Source organism: Pristis pectinata, chromosome 1 (assembly GCF_009764475.1).
Source record: "Pristis pectinata isolate sPriPec2 chromosome 1, sPriPec2.1.pri, whole genome shotgun sequence".
NCBI classification, from domain to species: domain Eukaryota; kingdom Metazoa; phylum Chordata; class Chondrichthyes; order Rhinopristiformes; family Pristidae; genus Pristis; species Pristis pectinata.
In genome coordinates, this window is record NC_067405.1 from 29,546,810 (window position 1) to 29,572,190 (window position 25,381).

The 25,381-nt window shown below is 38.9% G+C and overlaps 1 long non-coding RNA gene across 1 annotated transcript in view; it reads left to right on the forward strand.

Annotated features, from left to right (window-relative positions):
• LOC127580711 (uncharacterized) overlaps nt 1-19,350 on the forward strand; it is a 158,023-nt gene extending 138,673 nt beyond the window's left edge. Inside the window, exon 3 of the long non-coding RNA XR_007957874.1 lies at nt 19,298-19,350. This is a non-coding gene — a long non-coding RNA (uncharacterized LOC127580711). The remainder of the gene's footprint in view (nt 1-19,297) is intronic.
• Nucleotides 19,351-25,381: the final 6,031 nt, after the last annotated feature.

Here is a 25,381-nt window from a genome sequence, read left to right on the forward strand (position 1 = left end):
ATAAAAGGGCAGGAGTTTGGAATGAGACCAGGGATGCAATTCTCTTTTATAAGTTTGGTAGTGTACATTCTGGTCAATGAGTAAATGGGAGTAGTTAGAGAGTGAGAACATGGACAAAAGAACATAGATAAAGTGAGCTAATATTGCAGATGAATGACTGATACAGACTGAGAAATCAAGTTACCTGAAGTTATAGAATTCAATATTAAGTCCAGAAGGCTACAGATGGAAGATGAGGTGTTTGTCCTCAAGCTTGCATTGGGCCTCACTGCAACAGTACAGGAGGCCACAGACCGATAGGTCAGAGTTGGAGTTGGATGGGGAATTAAAGTGGGAGGTCACGGGAAGCTCAGAGTCAACCCCTGCGGACAATGTGGTCTCCTCTACGTTGGAGAAACCAAACGCAGATTAGGTGATCACTTTGCGGAACACCTGCGTTCAGTCCGCAGGGGCAACTCTGAGCTGACTGTTGCCTGCCATTTTAAAATACCCATAAAATAAATGCCTGGAGTTTAAGCCACATTATAAAATTCTTCATGTGGAGTTTGTGAGTTTGGGAAAGCAGTTATAATCTATTGTTTCAAGTTGTAACTTGGGTCATTCCTTTTCAATAAGTGTTTATTAAAAGCAACACTGCAATTAGTTCATTGATCTTGAAAATTAACAAGCCTAGTGCAAGCTAAGGCATCATGCATGGCAAAAGACAAATGCATTTTAGACATTTTTAGGGATTTATTATATATTTTTTCCTTTATAGGGGTAATAACTTAGAAATTCAGTTGCATAGTACAATCTTTGTTTCTATGCACTGCATTTAGATATGTTTATATCTTTATATGCACTGCAATATAACTTCAATGGAAAATAATTCCTGAGGCTATGCATGCGACTCACTGCACACAAAATCTGAGACTTTGCTTCCATGAGTCTAATCTACCATACTCTTCCGGAAACAGGCTTTCACTTTGAAGCCGGTTTCATCGTAACTTAAAAGCGACCAGCTTGAACAGATCCTGGGATATGGAGTCTGTCACTGGGAAACGATTTTGGTTTGGTTTCTTGCCTCATCGCCAGAGCATCGAGGCCTCACAGCTGTCAGTGAGAGGGACCCTCCCCATCAGATCCTTCCTGCATGGTTGGAGCGTCCCCCCCACCAGTGCATTCTGCCCTCAAGGCAGCTGTGATGAGATCATCGTCCACCTCTTTGTGGACTGAGCGTTTACAAAGAAGATCTGGAAAAGGATGCAAGGGTCCTCATTGATGTTCATCCTGAACAACTGTGTAACAGAGGACTCACTGATCAGTGGGCTATTCCCAGGCGTGCAAACCGAGACAAACATGAAGTGCTGCTGGAAGATCGTCAATTCAGTGAAAGGCGCTCTTTGGTCTGCCCGAAACGTGTTGGTCTTCTAGTACAATGAGATGTCCATAAAGGAATGCAGCCACTTGGCACATTCCAGGCTGCAGGAGAAGGTACTAAGTGTGAAGCTTGGTGTAGCCAAAGCAAGGGCTTTGTGGAGAAAGATTGCAACCTAAGGTCCTGCCGTCACTAGAATACTGAGAAGCTGGGCCCTGTGTAACAGCCCTGCAAATACTTGAAGGGTGTATTGTTCAAAGAGGCCACATGAGTGGCATTGGTGCTCTGTACATGAAATATATTACAGGTAGTTCTGCTATAATGTGAAAGTTATGTTCCAAAGAAACCTCATGTTATAGAAAGTCATGTAACAGCAGAACAGGCTGTAGTTTTCTTCAAAGCATAGATTTAAACAGGCTTTCCTGGTTGTGATCGTGCTATCAGCATTGTCCATGTTTTGCGAGTAGTGTTCTCTAATCCAGCAATTGTGTTATAACCAATTCGCATTCTGGAAACATGTATTTTAGCATAACTACCTGTAACACGATGACACTACAAATGTATTGACTTGACAACACTATGAATGTTAAAAAAATGTACTGTTTTTTAAATTTTCTGTATATATCTCTGATGAATAAAGTTTATTTTTAAAATAAAAGAGCTTAACTTTTATGGTAGCTCTTCCTTGGGACCACAAATCCTCCCCAGCCCCACTCCTGATCCATCGAACCATGCAACCCAATCATAATCACCATACACCAACAACTCAGTTGTGACCACACCCCCCTCCTCACTCTGACCTTGGTTCCATCCCAATCACAAACTCTACTCCCTCACTCCCTAACCACCCTGCCCTTGCACACCCCGCCACCCCCCAAAACTCCCCACAGCTGCTGCTGGTTGCAGCCACCTTCCCTACTGTATGACTAGACCTGACCTTTGAAGGCTGTGTTCCTTCACTGACTGAAGCGCCAAATGCATATCCACCCTTTGGACTCGCTCTCTCGCAACACATTGGTGATCTTTGAACTGTAGCATGGAGTGCATGGAGGAAAGATCTTTGATCACTTTAATTTTGTAAAGATGATTCTATTATGGTCAAAACTTTGGGTCTTGTGTGCAGCAGAATCTTACAGTGACAGGTCCACAATAAGAATATTCATTAACCCATTTAACATGCCCTTATAGGCACTGAAGCAGTCTAGGCCAGTAATGTTTATTTAATCTACCCAAATAATGGCAAGAGGCCTGTTGTACTTCACCATTACTACTACTATAGAAACTCACAGACGGAAGGCAACATAAAAGCTACAATCGCACATTGCAACTAAATGGCATGCAAGAAGACTGCTGAATATGATTTAATCTATTACTAAAAACTGCAGAAATCAAGAAGTATGTCTGAGGCAAAGTCAGAGTCAGCGCCACACACTGCAAATGTTGTTTGTTGTTTTTGGCAGCAAAACAACAGTAACTACATAAGGTGTGATTTATTGGTTGCAAAATGCTGATGGGTGTGTAAAACATTCCATGTAAATGCAATTTTTTCCTATATCTTTCGCAATCACAGAAAAGGTAGCATCTTTGGCTTGGGTAAAAAGATTAAGGGTTGCTGCTTACAGCCTGCATGTTAACTTGTGCATTGTTGCTGCTGTGCACAGACAATAATTTGGGTTTGCAGATTTAGGTAGGTGAAGGAAATGCTTGGAGCTTGTTTGATCGCTGATATGGCCTTTATGTCGGACAAGGGAGAGAAATATTAAATTAAAATCAATAGTGAAACAAAAAATGCATGAATAACTTGGTCAGTAGCATGCAATTGAATTAAGAAACAGCAAGGTTGAAAATTGGTTGATCAATTAAAACAGGATAAGGTGGAAAAAGAGTTTTCCAGATCAGAAAGGGAAATATGCAGGCCATTAGAAAACTGCTGGTAAACTATGCCTTCTGCTCTTTTTGTCATCTTATCTCACCTAGAGATGCTTTCCCCACATATCTTTTTCTATTCCATTTCCCGGAATTAGCTTTTCATGATAAGTCTTTAGTCCACTTTAATTGGATTGTTTAGTTCACTTGTTAGACCTCTTGTATATTTTAGTCAGAATATTGGCTGACTTCCCTCATATTGTTGCTATGTGAAGGCTTCAAAGTCCATCTCTTCCTGTTAGTGGACCAGTTTTGCTCAGTTTCTTTTTAAATAACAGAAATAATAATGCTTGTACTTTGGTTAATGCAAATACAGCAGTTAAAGCATAAGCTGGAGACTGAGAGAATATTGTGGTTTAAAAGGCCTCTGCATTAACTTTAATAGGAACCTGTTGTGGTGTTTCATGTTAACCCAGCTGGATCAGTCATTAAAAGCGGCTGCACCGGTTGACATTTACTAACCGAAGTGATGCAGTCGGGTCAAATTGTGTTGAAGATATATGTTGAAAGCACTAATTGCTTTTCCAGCAGGTGTCTGAGCTCTCCCAGTGAGTGAAAATATGAATTTGGATGGAGAGTTCAAGAACAAAAAGGAATTCATCATTTCAATATTGAAATTGAATGTGTCCCCAGATTGAGAATTATCTTTTTTCCTTTAAGTCTTGATCAGTGTAGTTTGTTCTCACTAATTCCCTATTCCTTATTATCCTAAGCAAAGAGTTGAACTCTGTCAGTTGGTGCACCATTCGTACATTTGTTGTCATGGCATCTGGGATTCCTATTTGCCTTATTGATTTTTCTTTTTGGTCCTTGTGAAGATGTTTCCAGTGTTGTTAGGTAGGGAATACCAAGATAATTATCCAGCAACAATAAATGAACGATGATAATTCATCGAGCCAGGAACTTGGAGGTGATGATGTTCTTACAATATTGTTTTTTTCATATTAATAGAAGTCAGAGAGACGGAGCAGGGTACGTTGTGAAATCTATTAAATTCTGTATATGATAGCTTCTTTGTTTCTTTAGTGGAGGAAATATGTATTGAATCTGGTGAGAAGAATGCCAGTGAAGTAAACTGCTTTCTCCTAGATAGCATCCTGTTTGTTGAGCATTGCTTCAAAAAACACCTATCCAGGAAAATGGTGAGTAGTTCACTGCATTCCTGACTTGAAACTAAAGAGATTTTAAAGAATCAGAAATGAGGTAGTCAGCAGTCTTTACCTAACCTTTTCTAATTGTAGAGTTGGTATGGTTGGTTCTGAGAAGTTTGTGACTAAAGGTGACCCTCAACACATTGATTCGGTGGGGGGGGAGGGGGGCGCGCGGAAGATTCTACGATAAGGATATGGTTAAAGGTCAGGGGAGATGTTGGGATTTCTCTTATATGAGATGGTGTCACATTGGAGAGAAAGGGTTGAAACTTCTGTCACAGTGGTTCATAGGGGAATTTGGATCTTGAAGAACATGTCAGGACATTAGGTACACGGATGGATTGCAATTGGGATGGAGGAGGACCAGTGCTGAGATGGGATACCAATTGCCTGGTAGAATGGGACTAAAAGAGAGCCAGAGCAATGGACAGGGTGTTCACAGGAATGAGGGGTTAGTAGAAAAGTAGACCTACTTGTAAGAATCCATTGACATGGCCAGGCTGCACCTCTTTGAGTTGCTCAACAGCAAGCCTCATCTGTCTTGCAGACCATGTGTAAGTGAATGTGAAAAAGAGGTAACCAAACATATGTTGATCACCTTAAGATACAAGTGGGCTGTCTAGATGTCTCCGTGTATGAGAACATCATATTAGAAACAAAATTGGGATCCCATGAGAACTCTGCAATAGATGATTAAATTTTTGGTTTGATTTCTTTCTTAAACATTGGAAAAAATTACACCATGCAAAGAAATGTCTAAACCATGTTTTTTAGTTCTCTAATTTATACTTACACTGTTGATAATTTGGTTTAAATATAAGTTTTCGTTCATCTCCCAGAATAAATTGGAAGCTGACATAATGTTTCTACCTCTCATTTTCATGACGTTGAATGGAATAGAAACAGGTTGATGTGGGTACATTTATCACTGAAGTGACAGGCATGAAATTCAGTAATGACTTTTGCTGAAGCAGCTACTTTAATGAGGTACAAAAGTTCATTTGAAAACACTGCCTTGTACATTGGGTAATACAGTTAATTCTCCTCACAGCAAACTAAATATTTCACCAAAAATGTAAACCAATGACACATTCATTTTTCCATTGCTAATGCTCAATTACAAAACAGGCATGCAAGAACAAAAGATTAAGCCACTAATTTCTTCAATGAAATAACCGATAAAACATAACATGCCTGAACATCAAAGCAAAACAAATGTTCAAGCTGCTAAGCCATTGGGAAAATCTTATGCATAGCAACCTTTTGTTTTTGAAGAATGATGATGCAGCGGCATTAAATCTTCCACCTTGGAGCATAAGCTCCCTTTTAGAATTCTCACATCTCACTGATTCATTAAAGGTTGACTAATAATGCAGACTAAAAAAACAAAAGGGTTCAAGGTCACTTAATCACAGGTGCATTTTAGTTTCATTTTAGTGACATGAAATGTTAATTTAAAACTAAAGAGTGAAATGAAAAATAAAATTGTGTCAGATGTTTATCTGCAACTGACTCTATTCAGTCAGCACATTCCAACATATTCTCATCACACCTGTGAGCACCAATGCTAGTTCTCATTCAATTGCCACTTTCCATTTGGCACCTCTTTAGTTTGGGTAACAACAAAGTAAAAATCAATATTCAAACTTTTTCTAATTCCAGATTATTAAATTAATTTAATTTAAATTCTGCAGATTCTGTGGTTGGAATTGAACTTATGTTCTGTTTTGAATGCAAATACACTAACAAACAATTTAACATTTTTAATTTCTTTATAATTTGCTAAGAAGCTGAAGCATGGTGACACTTGCGGGCTGCCCCCAGAACACTACATAACAGATGTATTTCACTGTGTGTTTTGATGTTCATGTGACTAGTAAAGATATCTTATTATGTACCCCAACATAACTTGCAACAATTCTATTTACTTTTAAAAATCCTTTATGGTTATTTAAGAGCAGATTAGTACTCTCAAGGACCAGGCACTTGATCAAAATGCTTGCATTTTTGTGATAAGCCCATATTTGGCTATGGGGAAGGTGATTTTAGCCTTGTAAGTACCTCTGGGGGGTAGAATTGTGATGATAGTGATCTAAACACAAATTGTCCCAGTATTGAGAATTGTTTTTGTGGCATTCCTGCTTAAAATTATTTACATTTCAGTGAATGCAAGGCTGGCCAGGAAACATTAGAATCAAGAAACATTTTAAAATGTAATTGTAGACATTCCTCAGTTTCTGGTGTGCTAGGTCTTGCCTTCATCACTGCTCGTCAACAGCTCACTTTGTAAAATCAGAAATTGGCTGTTATTGATTAGTGTTCAGCACCATTTGCAATTCCTAAACAATGGGTGGATCATGCGCAGCCGTAGAGAACGTCTGGCTACATCCCTTCTCTGAATCAGGTTGTCCATGACACACGAGCCTACGCAATGCAACACAGAAGTAGGAGACAAGTTGGAAGTCAGATGTATTTGACCACCTGCTCTGCTACTAACTTACCACTGTGTCCAATAGTGGGGCAAAAATGCACTGAGTTGAAGTGCTGGATGCAGTTTGCATTCAACTCGTGAACTTTATGCCAAGGGTGGCTGGTGCATACAAGTAGCCCTGTTCAATTAATTGAAAAGACAAGAGCAGGAAAGTGATTTGCTTCTTTTTCTTAACTTTATCTTTATTTTAATTAATTTCTCGTAGCTTAAGATTTTTGTTATAGTTTCAGATTTTAATAATTTTTTATAAGTATTCAAATCTACTCGAGCTGCTTTTAAATGTTTCTGATTAACACTTAAAATAGTTCAAAGACCTTTGACAGCCTTCTGGGTGGAGACCTCAGGGTTCCATACCTGAGGCTTGGTTACCCTTGTGGCCTTTTCCACATCTTGGAATGATCATGACTGTCAGACCAGGTCAAGCATGATATGACCTGATGAAGCAGCACATGCAGCAAGACCTGAGCAACATATTGGGCTTATCTTGGGTTAGCAAGTAGAAGGTAATGTTTGCACCATGCTACTGCCAGGTAGGGATCATCTCCCACAAGAAAGAGTCTAATTACATTTCTTTAACATTCAATGGCATTACCATTGCTAGACCTCACATTATCAGCACCCTGGAGGCTACATCATTGATCAGGCAGTTGATTGGACAAGCTACATAAATCCCATGGATACTAGAGCAATTAACTGGTGAGCCTTCCTGTGTGCAGCAAGGTTCCATTTATGGCAATATCCAGAGGTTAGACTGCTACTACTGAACTAAGTCTGAAATAGAGACATTTGTTAAACAGGCTTGATGTGTTTTGCATGAGCAGACATTGCAAACTAATGGACCATGATTTGGGGACTCTTCAAAGCAATGGTTCATCCTTGCTTTCTAAAATACTCCTAAATTGCCATTGGACTGGCAACTCAGCATAGGACTGGTGTAGTGAAATATATTCAAATTTCACATCAAATACATAATGCAAGCACTCATATCTGACATTTTCAATGGAAACTATGACCACAGAATCCCAAAACATGGGAATGTATTTTCCTGACATTTTAAGGGCCAATTAAGGCCTGATATCGTTGCCTCAAGACATGATGAGATTTTGATCTAAAGCAGTGAGTTAGTTTATTAACTGAGACTCCTTTTATCTTGCTAATTGCACCCCCATTTACACTAGTTCTAAGACTGCAAAGTAAATTTACTTAATAATGGAGCTAAGCCTCCTATTAAATGAATATAAGGTGTGTTTTCTAAATTAATGTTTTTTTAAAAATATTATTTATTAATTCATAGTTCTGGCATAGAGCCTAATTTGACCTGAGGGCAAGTGAGAAAATTGTGCCCAATTACCACTCAACTGATAGTCTGGTAAATAAGATTAATTATTTAGAAGCCCATGAATGAGAGTAATGAACATGGCTAATTGAGTGAATGGCCCATATCGAACAAGATTTTTGTGCTGAGAGCATTAATGCATGAAATCTGCCTCTTTTTTTTGATGTTGAATTTTCTCACATTCAGAGTAAAGTAATTGCTCACAGACAGGGCATTTCTCTCCATTGCACTTACTCAGATGCTACCTTGAGTTATTTTTGTGTAGCCTGAAACTTTTCTGCTGACGAAATGATCAAGCCTTAGTTTCTCTTGCTGATTCCTTACTAACAAAGAAATGTTTAGAAGACCATTCCAGGTAGGCCCACTTTCGACTTTGCAGTGAATTTTAAGTGGTAAAAGTGTGAAGATAATGAAACCATTTTGTTTTTTAATAATAGGCTTGTAATCATCAATACAATAAAACTATGTTTTGTCAATATTAAAATTATTTTGTTTTTACCAGGCAAGAAAGACTTAAGGTGCTACAGCTGTGGTTATTGCTTATTACGCTATAAAAGCTACCTGAAGTCAAGCAGTATTAGAGTATAGTACTGAGATGCCAGACCTTATACTTCCTGTGTTGGTCTTTAATGCACCATGGATTTCCCAAGGATTGTTTGCTGCAGAGGAATTTCTGGCTTCTATGTAACAGATGACTTTCAATGGCACAACCGTTGCTGAGTCCCACACCTTTAACATCATAGGCTCACCCCTGATCAGAATCTAAACTGGATCAGCCAAGAGATAAGATAAGATTTCTTTATTAGTCACATGTACATCGAAACAGTGAAATGCTTCTTTTGCGTAGAATATTCTGGGGGCAGCCCGCAAGTGTTGCCATATTTTCGGTGCCAACATAGCACGTCCACAACTTCCTACCCCATACATCTTTAGAATGTGGGAGGAAACCGGAGCACCCAGAGGAAGCCCATGCAGTCATGGGGATAATGTACAAACTCCTTACAGACAGTGGCTAGAACTGAACTGAACTGTAATAGTGTTATGCTAACTGCTATGCTACCACGCCTGTTGGTACATAAATACTGTGGTACCCAGTATCTGGGTATCCTCTGCTGAGTAACTCATCTCTTGACATCCCAAAGCCTTTTCACCGTCTACAAAACAAGTCCAGATTGTGATGGAATATTCTCCACTTGTCTGCTTGAGTGCAGCTCCATCAACTCTCAAGAAGCTTGACACCATTCAAATAAAACATTCAGTTTTACCAGGACTCATCAGGGGCAATCACTCTCTTCCGAGCCCTGGGATTCAGTTCTTTGATTCTTGTTTAGAGCCAAGTAGACCCAGCGAAATCTGAACTAGGCTTTGGTGAGAAGGTATCAAGGTATTGATAAGTCAATGCCTTATTTCAATGTGATCTGTTAATCATCTCAGACCATGGACATTACTGCAGGAGTTCCTGAGAGCAGATCCTAAGCCCAAATATCTTTATCAATACTTTCCTTCTATTATAAGGTCAAAAGTGGGGATGTTTACTGGAAATTGTACAATGTTCAATTCCACTTGCAACTCCTCAGCAAATGATTCAATCAATGCCTGAATGCAGCAAGGCCCAGACAACATTCACACATGGGTTGAAATGTGGCAAGTAACATTTATGCCACTAAATTGGTAAATTAAGTTGGTAAGTTTTTTATTATTGTCACATGTACTGAGGTACAGTGAAACACTTTAGAGAAACAAACGATTGCAAATGCTGGAAACTAGCTCTGCTCTTCCTTTCCCTCCTATATATTGGGCTTCCCCTTTCCCTATCTTCAGTCCTGAAGAAGGGTCCTGACCCGTAACGTTGACCGCCTGCTTTTCTCCACAGATGCTGTCTGGGCTGCTGAGTTCCTCCAGCATCATAGTGTTTTTCATCAGTAAAAAACATTGTTTTGCATGCCATCCAAACAGATCATTTTATCACATTGGTACATTGAGATAGTACCAGGAAAAAATAACAGAATGCAAAAAAAGTGTTACAGTTACAGAGAAAGTGCTGTGCAGGCAGACAATAAGATGCAAGGCCATGATGAGATAGTACACAGTGGCTGCAGTATGTACCATCTTCAAACGCACTGCAATTACTCAACTAGGCTACTCTAACAGCACCTTTCAAACCTTCTCCAGCTAAAAGGAAAAGGTAGCTGGCACATTTGAACAGTTCCACCTGAATGTCCCCCTAAAGTTGCACAGCAACCTGACTGGGAAATGTATCACTATTCCTTCATTTCCTGTCACATTACCAATATAATGGCACCTTCACCAGAAGGACTGCAATGGTTCATGAAGATAACTCACCTGCATCTTTAAGGGCAATTAGGGATTTACATTAAAAGCTGTCTTTGCCAGTGAGACCCACATCCCAAGAAATGAATAAAAACACCAATACTCATACCTTCTCTCACACTGTGGGGAAATACTGGAAATTTCTTGTGGAACAGTTAGTGTTTCGCCCTTTGAGTGGGATTCCAGCTTCGACGCATGTAAAGGCAGAAGTTCTGAATTTGATGGCTTCTCTTTGTCGACCTTTTCCTGATGTTGAGCTCCTCATGTATTTGTGCAGGTACACAGAAATAGTGATAATTCTGGAACAATTGTAGCATCTCTTGTTTTGGGATTTATGAACCCTGTAACCCATTTCATTAACATGGGCTTTGAATGTACTGTGAAAGCGAAGGGTAAGAAAACATATGCTTCCAAAATCACGTGCATACATGCAAATACAGTTAGCAAGATAGAGAGAGAGGGATGACATTTTTCACCAAGCTATATAGTTGTATTGTGAAACCATACATATACTGTAATTTGAGTTGCTTCCAAAGGATGTTATATCAAGGGACTGCCGCATTTCATTCCTAGCATGGTCAAATCAAGCTATTCATTGACTGTCATCGAATGTATGCATTTGGAAAATTTTAGCTAACATGAATTTCTGCAATCATTTATGCCTGTATGAACTATTTTTGTTACTATGGTTACTGTTCTGATACCTAAGCTGCAATTCAAATCACACCTTGTTTTCCTCATGATGTGTTTTAGAACCAACTAAACAACTTAGTAAAACTACACAAATCCAAACAGCTGCACACACTAATTTTGCAATGATTTCCATTTATTTGCTTATTCATTGGCTTTTGGTGGGCAGGAACGGTAGTGTAGTGGTTAGCGTAATGCTATTACAGCACCAGCGACCTGGGTTTAATTCCGGCCACTGTCTGTAAGAAGTTTGTATGTTCTCTCCGTGACTGCGCAGGTTTCCTCTGGGTGCTCCGGTTTCCTCCCACATTCCAAAGGCATACGGGTAAGGAAGTTGTGGGCATGCTATGTTGGTGCCAGTAGTGTGACAGCACTTGTGGGCTGCCCCCAGAACATTCTACACAAAAGATGCATTTCACTGTGTGTTTCGATGTACATGTGACTGTTGTGAGAAAAGGTTCTTTGGAGTCTTAAAGATAGAGGACTCCAGACACAGTCTTTGGAATTTTAAGAAATGATTTAATTCACAAAGACAAACACGGGGACAGAATGAATGGGAATGGGTGCACACTTGCACACACACGAGATCGCGAATGTGAGGGAAATCGCAACAGGGGTGAGATGCATACACACACACACACCAAACTGGTTACAAATGATAAAGGAGTAAACAATACGGTGCCTGACCCCCTGATTCTGTACAAGCATCGGCTCTAACACTCCCCGGAATCTACTAGGACGCTCCTAATCCTTGTGAAAGTGCACACTCTTACCAATGGTCTGTTCAGCGTTGTTCCATGATTCCTGGGGCAGTCAAGGGAGAGTGAGCCAGGAACATGCGGCACTTTTTGTAGTGCTGGAGGGCTGGGGGTGGTCCAGCCCAGGTTATTCAAAAGGTCCAATGGCTCGGTGCCAGCAAGGACAAAGGTGCTTAAATGAGCCAATTGTTCAGGTGTATACTTGATGGGTGGGCTGGTTGCAAACCTTGATTGACAGTGGTGTCGCTTCCGACCCGATGAGCAATGCTGTCATCCGACCAGGGGGGTCAGTGTTGTCACTGTCACTTGACAGCCATGACTTTTCGCACTACAGTGACTAATAAAGATATCTTATTTGCTGGATCCAACTTTAAATGCATCACCTTAATTCAGTGCTTTTGTCTTATTTGATTAAAACATTAACACAATATATCTTGACTGTTTGATAGTGGAGAATGGGTAATGGAGAGTTGGCAGTTTATTTATATTGTTTGCTATGTCCCGAAAGAGGAAGTAAAAATTGGGAGAAGTGTAAAATGGCTCTGATGGCTCTCTAAGACTCATGTTCACACTATCATACTTTCAAAATCTACCCTAATGTGTTGGTACCAAAGTGAATAGTTGGAAATAGGTATAAGTGTTTCTAGATTCATTTCTAATTTACAGCTGCAGCCTGGACATTAAATATATCACTGTGAATTTGGCATATTGTCTGTGCACTTCATTATGTTGTGAATCATAGACTCAGGAAATATGTTTAATTATTTTTTTACAAACCACTCATGATAAGGCACTTTGTCAAAACAACCAGGTTTTTCTCTTCTTTTACTGCTATCTTTTAACCGTGTGACTGTTTCAATTGGTTTCCTTTAGTCACCATAGAGACCATTGCACACAGTAGCTCAGCTGCATTTTGTTACAATGAACAATAATTCATCTTTGTTGTGTAGACTGAGGCATTGCTACTTTATTTTTTATACCAACCTCCCTTAGATAAGCCTCTTTGCCTTTTCTGAAACTTTTTGTACTCGTTTATAACCTCACTTTGAAAAAAATAATTTGATTTGTACCTTGGGTGGAAAACTGCTCACCTTATGCTTCTCCATATTCTTGCATTTGGCTATAGTGTGGTACCAGCATGGTGTGTTTTCCCCCTTAATACCTATTGACTGTCTTTACCAGGGCTCTTTGATGCCACAAATGGTCAAATGCTGCCTTGATGTCAAGGGCACTAATTCGCACCTTGACTTTGGACTTCAGCTCTTTCGTTCATAGTTGGACAAAGGCTGTGATGAAGTGTAGAGCTGAGTGGTCCCGTCAAAACCAAAACTGAGCAGGTAGTTTTGTTGGTTGAGTGGCACTTGATAACAGCACAGATGACACCTTCTGTCATGACTGATTATTGAGAATTAATTGATCAAATTGAGTTGTCCTGCTTTCTATTTATGTGAGACACTTGGATAATTTTCCACATCATCTGGTAGATGCCAGTATTATAACTGCACTGAAACAGCTTGTCTTGAGGCACAGCTAGTTCTTCAACACTACAGCTGGCATCACATGAAGTAAAATGAACTGACTAAAGATGGGCTTCTGTGATGCTGGTGACCACAGGAGGAAGCTGTGATTGATCATCAATTTGTCATTTCTGACTGAAGATAGTTGCAAGTGCTTCAAGCTTGTCTTTGGTACTTGTGTACTGGACTATGTCATTGTTGCAGATGGGGTTGATTTTGAAGGTGCCTTCTCCTGTTGGTTGTTTAATTGTCAGCCACCATTTATAACTGTATGTGACAGGACTGCTGAATTTTGAGCTGGTCCATATTCCTGTGATTACAAGTTATTTCAAATTACAAGTATAAAATGATCTCAATCCCAGGATTTAATTAATTGCTCTTAATTTAGTTTTGTCAGCATCTAGGATATACATTGCACAGTTTTGTATATCTTTTTTTTGTAAATCTTGACTTGTAGGAAACAATATAATGGAACAAAATTAAGATCAACTTTGTCAATTGATTACTTTATAAGTACATACATATTGAATATTTGTTATGATTTATCAAGCCTTGCCAATTCATTTAAATTGATCACAAATTGACCTCTGATAGAGCTCCTTTCATAAGAATTATTCCAACTGTTTTCTGCCGGGAGTCCTAAAATGAGGCAAGCTAGTATCAATGCAGTAGCCTGTTGATGTTCTGAGCTAAAGATTGATACAGTACAGATCAACCAATCCAGTTGCCAGTATGGAAAATTCTGAACTGTGCAGCGTCAATCTAAGTGAAGGCAAGGGCTAAGATCTTTTACTGAACTAACAACAGTTGGTAAACCTGTATTCATCTCCAACTATTTAGTGTAATCACTAATAGAATGATCAGCAGTAGTGGGAGTATGTACACTGCCCATTTTAGAATTACTTGGCATAGAAATAACAAAATAGAGCAGATTATTTGACCCATACTTTCCTCTCAATTTTCATCAGCTCATCCCATCAATCCTCGGGCAATTATCTGGTTTCTCCTTATTGAGGGATGGTGAATGATGCAGATTGATTTCCTAGCAGAAACTTTTACTACCACCCACCCTCCACCTGCATGTCATAGCTTCAGTGTGGACCATTTGTGCAATACACTGATTTTTTTTTACAGCATTTCCCAGGCTCATAACCTCTACCACTTAAAAAGATGAGGGCAACAGGTATGGTTGTAATCGTCCCTGCATGTCACACATTACCCAAACACATTTTGGGAGTACCTTCACCACAAGCACCACAGCAATTCACCACTTCCTTCTAAGGGACAATTAAGGATAGCCAATTAATGCTGGCCATGCCAACAACAACCCATCCTATTAATAAAGAAATAAAGATCAAAGAAAATATTCTGCAAAATGAAAAAGAAAGTGCAAAATCATGAAACATATCATTGTTTTCAACTATGTATGGAAATTATCATGATAATAGAACTGTATTTGAGAAAAATAACATGGACTGCCTGAAGTTTCATCAAGAGAGGTTGCTGCAACACCCATTGGGAGAAATATCCATGTTACTGAAAACCTTGGAAACCCCAGAGTAAAGGCTGGGATAAACAGCTGCCATCATTCAGGGACTGGGAGGCTCCTGAGAGCTTTTAGCTTTCAACTGTAGTTTTGTTTGAGGAAGAGAACTAGGTCACATATGCAAGGAGTAAGAAATAGAAAGGCAACTTTCATCAAGCCTTTTTCAGATTAGCGCAGGCATATAATTTATAATGAAATTTTTTGAATACAATATCCAACAAAATGTGTACAGCTTCAATACTAGTTCCACCCAAGACAGTTTTTTTCCATTTTAAGGATGTATTGTAAATAAGATAATACTAATTAGTAACCTTCATTAACAGTAACAGATGTTTCCGTGCTTCATAGTTTTGCTGTTCTTGTTCATTGTTTACTTTTTTCTTTAACTGGCATGTTGTTGAACAATTAATAGCATTCTTCATTAAACGCAAAGTAGGTAATTAACATGGATACAATAGTTAACAGAATGTGGCTCATTCAATGATTTAACAATATAGAGGTACAATTTGCATCATTAAATTTTGCTTGACTTACAGATGGTGTCTAGTGAATGCAAAGTTGTTGCCTAAAGGTGATTTACAGCCTTAAGTTAATGCCAGCATGAGGACTGAAAAACAGTATATTTTGAATTAGTCATTTGTATCGTTTCATGGCAAAGAGCTGTGCGAGGTCCTTTCAAAGATGCAAAATAGCTGATCCTCAAATGTTACCTTTATGGGCTGGATCCTTTTCTTTTAGAGGGCATGGCTTTTCATCATAAACCATTTGACTTATTATTGAGAGAGATCAAAGCTAGCAGAACCAAATTCTATTTTCACAAATTTCTCATAAAATCTTGAAACTTATGTTCATGTGGTTTTGAGCCTCAGGTGCATAGAGCTACAGGCAACTGCTAACATCCTAAGTCAGATTGCTGGGAAAGAGGTCTTTAGTTTTAAATGGAAGGCATTGGCTAGCTCCTGGTACAGCAGAAGGCTTAATCAAGGTGATGGAGGAGACAATACTGTTGGAAGTGTTGGATGGTGAATGGGTAGTGATGGAAGGAGCAATTGGAAAGGGAACATAGTTTATCAAGAGGATGATCAAGACAGGTGAAAAGGGCAATCCAAGAGTGTGGAGATGTGGGGAAAAATAGTTCAGAAATGCATGAGGCATAGCCAGGTAACATACTTCAGTTGACTTTCAACACTTCTGCTTATCCCAGCTCTTAACTACTTAGTATATTTTAAACCCTTACTTTATATGTGGCAACCTCTGCCCATTTTTTCACTACTTGTCAGGTCACAGCTCAATTACATTTCTTGTAAAGCAGCTGCAATAAGGACTGATCAATTTTGAATGCTGGTGTCAAACAGGAATTTTTGGGTTAGGATCCATACCTCTCTTTTCAACCAATCTAGATGGCTGCCCTCTCCTGGCACATAATGAGCACATGCACCATGTTGGTTACGTTAGCAGTAATTTTAATATTGAGAACTGGTACAGTGTCTGAATATCTAGGTCCTGGAGCAAAAATTCAAAGAAAAGGCTGATTCAAATTTAACCATGGTTGTTAGAGAATTGAGTTCGGTTCCTTTAAAAAGCATAAATGAAAACCTGGTGTCAGGAAAAATGTCTACAAAGCTTTTGGATTAATATAAAATTCAAGTTGATTCATTATTGTCCTCAGAATGAGGCAAACCTTCCAACCCTATCTGACTTGATTTATGTGATACCCACATTGTTGATTCTTAACTGCTCTCTGAAGTGAGCATGTAATTCCATCAACTAGACATCTCAGTGCATTTGAGAATGGGCAGTAGATACTAGTCTTGTTAGAGAAATACACACCTGAGAATGAATAAAACGTCTGAGAAAGAAATAAAACTGAGCCTGGTGAGAGGAAAAGAATAAGGTAAATTCCTGATAAAGGATTACATCCAGATCTACAGTGAGCATTTTGCCTTGTGAAAGAGGAAGAATGATTCATTCTTCTGTGAATTTTCAGCGGTTGGTACCAATAAATGTATGAATAGTCTAACAAGAGTCTTTTTTATTTTGTCTCAAATACATTATAAATCACAGTGTCATTCTGGAAAGGTGAATGATTGTGCATAATGGTGGTGAATTAACATTAGTATTTATTTTGTTAGCCACCTGTTAGAGACCGAATAATTAGCCTTTTTGTTAAAGGTTTAAGACACAGTTCTGTATTCTGCAGATTTTTGAAATACCAATTACATGCCCAAAACAAAACGAAATATGAATTTAAATTAAATTAGCTCCCTGGAAGTGGCTGCACAGGTCGATAGGGCGGTAAAGAAAGCATATGGCATGCTTGCCTTCACTAGTCAAGGCACTGAATTCAAGAGTCAGGAAGTTATGCTGCAGCTTTATACAACTCTAGTTAGACTGCATCGGGAGAATTGCATTCAGTTCTGGTTGCCCCATTATAGGAAGGATGTCGATGTTTTAGAGAGGGTGCAGAGGAGGTTTACCAAGATGCTGCCTGGATTAGAGGGCATGTGCTATGAGGATAGGTTGGACGAACTTCGGTTGCTCTCTCTGGAGCAGCAGAGGCTGAAGGAAGATCTTATAGAGGTTTATAAGATTATGAGAGGCATAGATAGAGTAGACAGCCGGTATCTCTTCCACAGGTTGAAATGTCTAATACCAGAGGGCATGCATTTATGGTGACGGGGGCAAGTTCAAAGGAGATGTGCAGGACAAGTTTTTTACACAGAGAGTGGTGGGTGCCTGGAATGCACTGTCTGGGGTGATGGTGGAGCCAAATACAATAGGGGTGTTCAAGAGGCTCTTAGATAGGCACATGAATGTGAGGGAAATGATAGGATATGGACATTGTGTAGGCAGAAGGGATTAGTTTAGTTGCGCACTATTACTAATGTAATTGGTTGGGCACAACATTGTGGGCTGAAGGGCCTGTTCCTTTGCTATACTGTTCTATTTTCTAACTATTCCAATTTAATGAGTCAGGTGCCTCCCATGAACCACTTTTTTCATTTTTGGCATAATAGTACATGGTTTCAGCCACTTCCAGCTCTTTATTCTTTATTGAATCAATTTCATATAGTAGGCATTAACAGCAATTGAAAAAAAAATTACAATGTTGGAAAGGGCCTTCGTCCTGAAATGTTAATTCTGTTTCTCTTTCCACAGATGTTACTTTACCTGCTTACTGTTTCCAGTGTTTTATGTTTTTATTTCCGATATCCAGCATTTTTATTTCTGATTCCCAGAATTCAAATTTTCATTGTTTAAATGGTATATTTTACAGTATTCTTCTACAGAGTTGAACAACTTCTGTTAATTAGAACTACACCTTTAAGAAAAACAATATTGCCTGATGCCTTGATCAAAAAATTAGGAGTACCACATTTTATGTGTTTTTTTCTCCATTCATTTTGCAAGATTAAGATTTCAGTTCTAACACTTGCATTAATTTCATACATCACACACTCATAATTGGCAATTTTAAAAATAAAAACTTTGTTTAATAGTATGTGTTGTTAATTGTGATTAGCTCAGTGTGAACTGACAGTTTTGTTCATGGTGTTTTTTTAAATAAATTAACAGTATCAATTAGGACTGGGAATTCTGCTGCATGATATTAAATAATGCTTGCAATCCTCACATAAATCTATTTACTGTACTACAAAAGATGTTAACCTGTTTAAGAAGATAGGGTAATGTGTTTGTTAAAATCACAAAGAAGCTTGATTTGATGTTGTATATTGCATGGTCATACCACACATGGTCATTGCAAGAATATCACAGCTTAATACTGGTAATATCAATCTGAATGTTCCACTTTTCCCTAATGTGGAAGTCAACAAACGCTAAAATGAACGTAGCATATTTATATCTTGTCAAAATAACAACATTATATTGTCACAGATCACAACACTAATTTGTCTCCTATTACATGAAAAGTGAATTCATTCATCTTGCACTCTGATTACTTATTAGGGAGTGTTACCTTGTAGGTACTTGTACCTTGTTACCAAGTGATATTCTGTATAATAGACTTTGAACTGTCCAATTCAAAAAGCACAACTAGAATCTACAAATGATCATTGCTTGAAAGAAGAAGGTTTGGACAGGAACAGCTTTGAATAAGGATAGAATAACAAATGCCGTGTTAAGTTAAAACTTGCATTGTTCTAAGGAAAAATTCTTTTCACTTTACCTCAGGACCACATGGATGGAAATAAATATATACAAGATTTGCTGCAACAGTTGGAAGAATCCCACAGGAATGTTCAGAGGCAAGTACCGTAAGAATACTTCTTAATAAGTTATTGATCTGTAGCAACAAATGGTCTTCTGGAGAAATTCAGCAAGCTTCTGTGGGGGGGGGGGGGGGGGGAAGGAATTGTTGACATTTCAGGTCAAACCCCTCCAATGTGACTGATACTGGAGAGGGAAGATAGCCAGTATAAAGAGCAGAGGGGGAATAGTGAGGCAGGGGCAGTAGGTGATTGGTGAACCGAGGAAGGGTGAACGATGAAGGGCAGATGAAGTCAGGTGGGGGGGGCTGGAGTTGGGAGACAGAGGATGAGAGGTGGAGGCAAACAAAAAAAGAGGCAGGTGGAGTCAGTAGGAGGAGGGGAGACTGATGGTAGTGACATCTAGGTGGGTGCTAAGTGGGTGATTGTTTCAGGAATCTGGAATTCGGGATGCAAACAGTGCCTATGTTACACCTGAGGAATACTTCAACCAAAAAAGTCAAAATTCAGCTAAATGTTTTTTTATTTTATCTGAAAAAATGTTGATACAAGAGTTTTTCATTTGTTTAGGTGTTCTGATTTTTGATGACTTGAGTACTTGTGTTTTGCTTCTTAACACAAAGGAGCCTAGTCTGCTCATCATACCAGTACCCATTCTGACAAAGCTATCCAATTAGTTCCATTCCCTAATTTTACCCCATAAACTTCTAAAGTTATACTTTTTTTCCATAGTTTTCAATAGGACTGTGAATAAATATCCTCGAATATGCTACTTCTCTTTCTATTGACCTTCTTGAAAAGAAAATGATCTCCCTTTATTCTTTTGTTGATCATTTTAAATTTATGCCTACTTGGTAACTTGCAAGTGATTTTGACAAATGAGCTTAATTTGCAAAAGGATTTGGACAACTGAGAAAATTTGTGAATTGTAGACCATGTATTTAAAGCATGTGATTTGCAAATTAGATTTTTGTAGCATTTTGGGTAATTAACTTTGCATTTTATCATTTTATTTTTCAATAATAATTTATAGATTTATTTTCAGCCACCATTGTGGTTTGTAGATCCAATTTTGTTCCAAGTGATTTTACTTTGAATGACATTCAGACATTTGCAGCCTGGGAATCTGTAGCTATGCAATGAATATGTCAGTGACAATTCAATTTAGACAGATTTATATGATAAGAAAAAAATATTGTCATAATACACAAGAAATGAAAGGTGACAGTAACCTTGGTAAAACAGTCATGTATGAAACAGTTCTAATTTATTTTTCTAAATTGAATCATGAAATGTCACTCTTCAAATTTTGCTATTTTTTAAGACAGATCAATCTCAGATAGATGTACATAGTCAGGTATTTATTTTAAAATGCTAACTGTTCATAGAAAACATTTTTTCTAAACATAAATGGAAACATTTAGGTAACACATCAAGCTTTTTGTCTGAGATGATAATAATTTGCAGAATATAGTATAAGAAGAAAATCTTTTCTGGTTATTTTGAGACTTGAAAAACGAGAAACATTTTGTTGTTTAATTTAGTGCATTTTTGGAACAAGTTCTAGTTAGGTGTTTGACTTATATGGCTTTCGATCTTTTGATCAAAAAACAATAATGTTTTTACCAGGAATGGTTTTATTTTCATTCTGGAACAAAGACTGTTTTATGCAATCTTCTCTTAGGTTTTCTTGTTCACATCTCAGTATTCAAAGAATAGGCTCTCTTTCAGAACATCCATGTAAAACTGCTTACAAGCATTTAATAAACACAAAAAGGAGATATATAGCTGAAGGCCTCTGAGGAACATGGGAAAACACTGGTGTGCTACTGGAGTGTCTGTAGCCTGACAGATGTCCTGATAAATTAGCCCACAGTATTTTTCAGACTTTATTATTCTGAGGATTTGTGGTTGGCTGATGGTTGCAACCCATTGGGTCATTGGTCACTGAACCTGACATTGAACGATAGGGTTGAGTTTACTTTGAGCAAGCTAATAAAACCGAGGACACAAATCTTGAACAGTTAGGTTCCAAGACATAATAGAAACCTATATGGATTTATAACAAACAGACAGAGCCAGAGTGACCTCAAAGTACAGGTAGAAAATGTGCATGTGATGCTACATTTAAAATAAAGAATGGCAAGTTTATTTTTCAACAGAATCTAAATTTTTATTTTCTTTCTGTGAAGTACCATCTGTTGCTCAAAGTTGCATTTCATCACAGTGTTCACAAGTAGGTTGGCTGATTATTTGGAAGTATTTCAATAGGGCTTTGATCCTTTAGATGGCATGTATAAAATGAAACTTTAATTTGTGAAGAATGCATATGTAGGTAAAGTGAAGATTATCTAAAGCCTTGTGTGACATTAGCATCATTGGGAGTGTTTTTTAATGTCTTCCCACAGTTATATGTTAAGAAAAGCCCAAACGAAAAAGAAACATTCGTAGAATCTGGACAACAGTGATTACGTTTTTCAACTGTAACCCCTGGAAGCCTGCATTTGTTTGGATCTTAATTTTCCCATGCCTTGTTTTAAATAGTCACAATGATCAGCAAGTCTTCAATATGCAGAATAAATTGAAAATTTCAATTAGAGTTGTGAATTAAAGCTTATTTTCTTTAAATTTACTGGAATGGGATTATTTAGTAGTTTATGCTTTTTTGTTAGAGAATGGTGAAGAAGTAACTTAAGTTGATGAAACATGGGAATAGAAATTCAAATATTAAATATAACGGGACTTTGTGATGTTTGTGTCTGTAGGTTCCTTGCTTTGCTGCCTATATAAGTAAATAAATAGAGTCACAGCTGTAAAACAGAACATCCCTTACTGAACTCTCAACTGAACTGCATTGCCAAGATACAACAATATAGAGGTTGTTATACCACATGATGTAAACCACTTGCTAAAGATACACTAAAATTCCTCCCATTTAAAGAGGAAATGCATCCTTGCAATTAATTCAGCTACTTCTACATATATTCAATCAATCTGGTCTTAGGTCATGTTCTGTAACAGTTGCCTTAACACAATAGGTTGATAATTTTGAATACACTTCATTACATATTGTGAATCGCCATCTTGGTGCCATGTATATGTACTAAATTTAACACAGATTTCATAACTCACATAGAATTATAACATTACAGAATTACCCATGAGGACAACAATGAAGTTGAGAAATATATCTGCAGAGCAAAATAACAATTTGCACAGAATCGGATCAGGGTGAGGTTGTCCCAAAGGAAAATATATTCCAAGTCCAAGCCAAGGAAAGACAGCCATTCTGAGTAGCCCAACAGGCTCAGCATGAGGTACTGCAGTGAGATGATATTGGTCACACTACCAGCTGTCATGTACAAAAGCTGACTATATTCATTGCACTCCCATCTCTGGCTGCACTTTCTCACAATTTCCCAGATACAGTAACCATTGAACTACTGCTGTTTTCTACAGTTGTCTTGTTTGAACTATGGCCTGTGAATCTGGTCTGCCAAGTGCTTTCTAGCTGGAGATTCACCAGAGATCTGTGGCACCTCTCAGGCCCACCCGGTCAATGGTCAGCTTGGACAGGATCAATGCCATTGCAAAGTATGAATGGCTTCCGGATGTCTTTGCTGTCCAAAGCTATGATCCTTTCAAAAACAATCCCTTCATCTTAGTGACACAAAACCAGTCCCATGATTGCTGGCTGTATGCTCATGGCTCCTAATTATGAGGCAAATAAATCCAGTCATTTCTTCCATAGACCCAACAGTTCACTTTTCCCCATAAACTGGAAGGTCATTCCTACAAATATGCCCAACACTGCTTTGCTGCACCTCAAGGAGATATTTCATATACCTCCTGGCTTATGACAAGCTGACTTGCTGCAGAATCGATGTGCACATTAATGGTGGCTTCCTTGATCAACAAAGTGTAATTAAATGAACTGTCCTTCTCACTTCCTTAAGAGTGGAATTGTAGCACTATTATGACATCGTCTGATTCACCAGCAGCCCCTTTAGGACTACCATCTTTTGTGGCTATTTACCTTCTTCAGAGATTTGCACCCCATGCAATATGCCCTACTCTCTGACAGTTGTAATGCCCTTACCATTTTGAATCATAGAATCATAAAACAGTACAGCACAATACAGGGCCTTCTGCCCACAATGTTGTGCCGACCTTTAAACTCGCCTAAGACTATCTAAACCCTTCCTCCCCAATATCCCTCTATCTTAAATTCCTCCATATGCTTATCTAGTAATCTCTTGAATTTTGACCAATGTACCTGCCTCCGCCACCACCCAGGCAGTGTATTCCATGCACCAACCACTCTCTGGGTAAAAAACCTTCCTCTGATATCTCCTTTGAACTTCCCACCAATTACTTTAAAGCCATGCCCTCTTGTATGAGCATTGGTGCCCTGGGAAAGGGGGTGCTGGCTGTCCTATTCTATCTATTCCTCCTAATATTTTGTCCACCTCTATCATGTCTTCCCTCATCCTCCTACTCTCCAAAGAATAAAGCCCTAGCTCCCTTAATCTCTAAACCAGGCAAATCTCCTCTGCACCCTTTCCAATGCTTCCACATCCTTCCTATAATGAGGCGACCAGAACTGAACCCATTACTCCAAGTGTGGTCTAACCAGAATTTTTATAGAGCTGCATCATTACCCTCGCGGCTTAAAACTCGATCCCACGACTTATGAATGCTAACATCCCATAAGCTTTCTTAACTACCCTATCCACCTATGAGGCAACTTTCAGGGATCTGTGGATATGAACCCCCAGATCTCTCTGATCCTCCATACTACCCAGAATCCTGCCATTAACTTTGTACTCTGCCTTGGAGTTTGTCCTTCCAAAGTGTACCACCTCACACTTCTCTGGATTGAACTCCATCTGCCACTTATCAGCCCAGCTCTGCATCCTATCAATGTCCCTCTGCAACCTTTGACAATCCTCTACACTATCCACAACACCACCAACCTTTGTGTCATCTGCAAACTAGATAGATATCTAAATAGTCAGGGTATCAAGGGATATGGGGATAAGGCTGGAAATTGGGATTAGAATAGGTTTTTTTTGTTTCACCCCCCCCATTCCCCATTTCTCATTTCTTTTTTCCCCTTTTCCTTGGAGCAGACTCGATGGGCCAAATGGTCTTCTTCTGCTCCCTTGTCTTGTGATCTTGTGAAACTTGCCAACCCATCCTTCCACCCCCTCATCCAAGTCATTGATAAAAGTCATGAAAAGCAGAGGTCTCAGTACTGATCCCTGTGGGACACCACTAGTCACAGCCCTCCAATCTGAATGCACTCCCTCCACCACAACCCTCTGCTTTCTACAGGCAAGCCAATTCTGAATCCTCACGGCCAAGCTTCCATGGATCCCATGCCCTCTGACCTTTTGAAGAAGACTACCATGTGGAACCTTGTCAAATGCCTTACTAAAATCCATGTAGACCACATCTACTGCACTACCCTCATCAATCTGCCTGGTCACCTCCTCAAAGAACCCTACTGAACATAGAACATAGAACATTACAGCACAGTACAGGTCCTTCATCCCACTATGTTGTGCCGACATTTTATCCTGCTCTAAGATCTATCTAACCCTTCCCTCCCACGTAGCCCCCTATTTTTCTATCATTCATGTGTCTATCTAAGAGTATCTTAAATGTTCCTAATGTATCTACCCCCACAACCTCTGCAGACAGCGTGTTCCACGCACCCACCACTCTCTGTGTAAAAAACTTACCCCGACATCCCCCTTATACCTTCAATCACCTTAAAATAATGTCCCCTCGTGTTAGCCATTGTTGCCCTGGGAAAAAGTCTCTGACTGTCCACTCAATCTATGCCTCTTATCATCTTGTACACCTCTATCAAGTCACCTCTCATCCTCCTTCTCTCCAAAGTGAAAAGCCCTGGCTCGCTCAACCTATCCTCATAAGACATGCCCTCCAATCCAGGCAGCATCCTGGTAAATCTCCTCTGCACCCTCTCTAAAGCTTCCACATCCTTTCTATAATGAGGAGACCAGACCTGAACACAATACTC